We start from the raw sequence: 4607 nt of genomic DNA on the forward strand, positions 1-4607 counted from the left end.
ACTATAGCCGGTCCCCTCCACGCCTGCTTGTGGTATCCCCAGGGGCGCGGTTCCCTCAGCTTCTTCGGGAAACTTCTCGGCCTGGAGCCCCACTGGTCGCTGGAGGCTCTGCGGACCCAGGCCACGACCCATCGGCCTCCCAAGTCAGGGCGCGCAGTGTTGACTCAGATCACACCCGAGAAGACAGATCTGGGTGGGACGTTCGTTTCTGCCTGATCCCAGTGCCTTACGTGTTTATTTTGCTGCGTTTCCTCCTTAAACAGGATTTCACTGTGTAGCCCAGGCTGGCCTCCAACTGGAGTCCTCCTTCAACCTCCCCAGAGCCAATAATATCCTGGAGGCGCCACCAAATTTCCGTTCCGACGTCAGAGGAAGTTACTTCTATGGAAGTAACAAAGCCCAGTCCAGTTGATCCAGAATTCTACTTCCAGGTTGTGGGTAAAGGGGAGATAGGATCGATCTATGTCTACACCTTCCTAAGGATAGGTTTCTAAGGATAAACCAGAGTATAATTCCAGTTCAGCGCATTCTGGGGGGCGAATAAGTTTGTTGAGCTTGTTTACAGAGCCCAGATGAGGGGTTACAGACAGGAGCTTAGGCAAAGAGTCTCACTGGAAAGTCTGCCCAGCGTGGAAGACGGCTTCCCAGTGGCCACGTAGGTGGAGCGCCTCTCCCTCATCTTCCACCCCTGTATCTCTAGGTCCTCCCCAATGCACCCTGCCCCACTTGTAATTAGGACAAATATGCATATAAGTGAGTGCAAGGAGGGTCTGGAAGCTCAGGTGAAGGTCCAGTGACCCGCATGTCCCCTCCTATGTAGGAATGTCAGTAGTCAACTAGACCTGCCGTGATAATGGTTGGCAAGCAGACATACCTGGGCTTATGAAGGTGGCAGTTGTCGGACTCGCAAGATGGTTGTGTATGTGAGAGGGTGCGCGGAGGCAAGAGGTCAGCCTTAGGTGATATTCCTCAGGAACTGTCCACCTTGGTTTGATGCTTGAGACAGAGTCTCTCACTGGCACCTGGGGCTGACTGACCCTCAAGCCTTAGGGATCCACCTGAAAAGCTAAAAAAAAAAAAAAAAAAAAAAAAAAGTCGAAGTGGGCCATACCTTGAGGGCCCTGCCAAGGTATGCCACTAAGCAGACACGACATTTGCAACAGAATTAGTGCAAGAGGTTTGTTGGGGGAGAGAGAGAGAGAAAGAGCAAAAGGCCATGTCCAAGTGGGGGTGTGAGAGGCAGACAGACAGACAGACAAGAGAAGTGAGAGAGGTAGAGCGAGCTGTGCCTGTGGGCACCTTTAAGGGGTGCACACGTCCCATAAGTGACCATGAGAAGGCACCTGGCAACAGGTGACACGATGTGACTGCCGACTACAGAGGCAGGCAGCTGTAGCAGCGAGAATAAACCACCTTCCCACCTCCACAGCCCTAGAATTACAAGCATGCACTGTCACACTTAGCTGTTTATGTGGTTGCTAGGGATTGAACTCAGATCCGTGTGTGTGTGTGTGTGTGTGTGTGTGTGTGTGTGTGTGTGTGTGTGAAGCGCTTTACCAACTATTTCAGCAGTCCCAAAAGGAACATTTCGTACACATCAGACTTGGCAAGCATTTCTGTTTTTGTTTTTGCATCTAAGGATAAATATCTTTGTGATAGGGGACATCAAAGTTGCCGGGCGGTGGCGCACGCCTTTAATCCCAGCACTCGGGAGGCAGAGCCAGGCGGATCTCTGTGAGTTAGAGGCCAGCCTGGACTACCAAGAAAGTTCCAGGAAAGGCGCAAAACTACACAGAGAGACCCTGTCTCAAAAAAACAAACAAACAAAAAACGTTTTACTACATTCTGTGTTGAGGAATAGAATCCCAAGGGTCCCCACAGACTCATGTTGAAGGCTTTCTCTATAGCTGGTGTCGATGTTTTGAGAACTAGTGGAAATATTAAGTGGGGCATGGCTGGAGGAAGTGGGTCTTTGGAGGTGTGCTGTGCAGTGTGCCTTCCTCTCAGACTCCCTCTCTGAGCTTTCTGGCCACCATGAGGTAAACAGTCCTGCATCGCCAGCCCCTCCTTCCATGGCAGGGAGCCAGGAGCCAACTGTGCATTATGATGAACTCCTTTTAAATTATTTCCCTCATGTATCTGTCACAATGGCAATTAAAATTAACACCTTGTTTTCAAAATTCTTTTCAAACTTAGGCATTTCCCCTTAAAGAGATTTTTTTTTTTTCTTGTTTCCACTTCTACATTAAATTACTTAATCCACCTGGAACTTAGTTTGGCAAACACAGAAAATTAGAATGTAACTTTATTACTCCTAAGAATAATTAGGCAATTATGCTAGCAGTAAGATTGTCCCTCTCTTTGGGAATTTTTGATATCTCCCTCATTATAGCTCTAAATTTTAATGTATGCATTGAAGTCTATTTCCAGGCTATTACTTTTTCTCCATTGAGCTATTTTTGTATTATAGGAGAAAGTTCTTAATTTCAGTTTTAAATATTTATAATAAAAAAGGAAAAAATTATCTGCAGTGGTACCCTTATATTTGGGAGGCTGAGAGTGAAATACTGATTGAGCCCATGAAGTTAAGAAGCCAGCCTAAGCAACGTAAGACATTATCTCAAATTATTTAAATTATTTGCAGAGAAAGAGGGGCCTGGGCTGACCAGACGTGAAGGGAAAGGAAATGGCTGAGAGTCTAAGCTGAGTCGTTGCAGTGCTAAGCGGTGCTGACAGCCAGGCTGAGGACAGAGAAGAGCCTGATGTGAAACAGTAGTGACCAGCAACCTTTGCCTCTGAGAGCATCACGTTTTGGGGAGAGACAGAGTCTGGTATGGAGACTCTGGGGGTCATTTTATTCAAACCACCATATCATGTAGATATTGAGTGAATGTCCCAGCCTGCCTATAATTCCAGTCTTAAAATATAGACGGGATTCCTAGAGCAAGCTGGCTACCATGACTAACCATATCCAAGAGTTACAGGTTTGACTGAGACCTTACCTCGATAAATAAGGTGGAAGAGCTATAGATGATGGCCCCCCACATCAGCCTTGGGGTTTCATATACATGTGCACACACATGCATGCTCACCTGCACATGCCTGAGTACCCACACAAAGGAAATGTGCACAAATACCCCACTTGAAAATGAAAAGAAAACCCACATATATGAAAAAAAGAAACAAATGTTAAAATCTTCTAGCCTTTCGGAAGGAAGACCACACTGCGGCTATCTACAGCCTCATCTTTGTGCAACAGTGTATCAGTTCTCACTTACCTATCTGCCCATGACAGCACCTGCTATCAGCCTTTACCCATTCCTGCCTCTCCCTCCATCCTCCAGCCTCTGTCAGTCTAGTCTCCTGTCGACCTGTCAAGATAAATTTCTTCAGATTCCACATACAGGTAAAATCATGCAGCCTTGGAATACAAGGATACTGACCAACTTGTCATCATACAAGATGTCCTCTGGACCTGGGGCCACTGCAAGTGCTGCCGTGGAAAGGCTCCTATGGTTGGATGCAACCGCTCTCCTGGTGACTCCTTTTGAGGAGCAGTTCTCCTCAGAAAGCTGTGGTAGACACTATTAGCTATGGGACATGAGCTGTCAATCATCAAGTGTATTGTGTCATCCACTAGCCATAAGACGTGTGTGCACAGTGCTGCCATGCCATCTCTCCTAGCGGTCTTGAAGGCACTAATATGTTGCCTAGACAGGCTGTTCACCTTTGGTATGCCTTCTCTCTGTGCACATCCATCCTTTTCTGCCCTGCAGCTTTTCTCCATGGGGCACATTCTCTTTCATCAGTTGGCTGGCAAACATTCACGGATAAATTACTGTTTGCCTTGCATGATGATTTGTTGAAGTCAATCAGGAGTGCCGGATTCTGAGAACAGGAGAAACAGAGAGATGGGGGTTGAAGACTAAAGCAAAGAAACACCTCTCCAGATGGGGAATTAAGGGAAAAAGGAAGGAAGGAAAAGAAACCTATTAGGACCATTACTTTTTCTTAAAAAAAATATTTTATATGTGTATATGTGTGTGCCTGCTTGTCTGTTAAGTACCCCTGTGTGTGCAGTCTCTGTGTAGCCATCAGAGGGCATCAGATCCCCTTGAGCTGGAGTTACCAGACAATTATGAGCCACCATGTGAGTGCTAGCACCAAAACTCAGGTCTTCTGCAAGAATGTTGGGAGCACCAAGTTCCTTGAAACCTAGGAGATCCACACACAAGGGCAGCAAGTGCTCTTAATGACTGTGAGCCATCTCTCCCAGCCCCCAGAGGGAAAATTTTTCCCCCCAAGACAAGGTTTCTCTGTGTAAAAGTCCTGGCTATCCTGGAACTCTGCAGACTAGGCTGATCTCAAACTCGAAGAGATCCACCTGCCTCTGCCTCCAAAGTGCTGGGATTACAGCCGTGCACCACCACTTCCTGGCTCAGAGGGACATTTTTGAAGAGCAAATCCACCCTGCTGGATGGAGAAAAGCCTGAAGGAAATGCAACAAGATTATCATACAGAGACAACGGATTCAAGAAGAGGCAGCCACCACCCACACCTCACAGAGCCCAAATGTAGCATGAATCTTAACAGGTCTTCTTAATTAA

This window comes from Onychomys torridus, chromosome 7, assembly GCF_903995425.1.
Source record: "Onychomys torridus chromosome 7, mOncTor1.1, whole genome shotgun sequence".
Taxonomy (NCBI): Eukaryota; Metazoa; Chordata; class Mammalia; order Rodentia; family Cricetidae; genus Onychomys; species Onychomys torridus.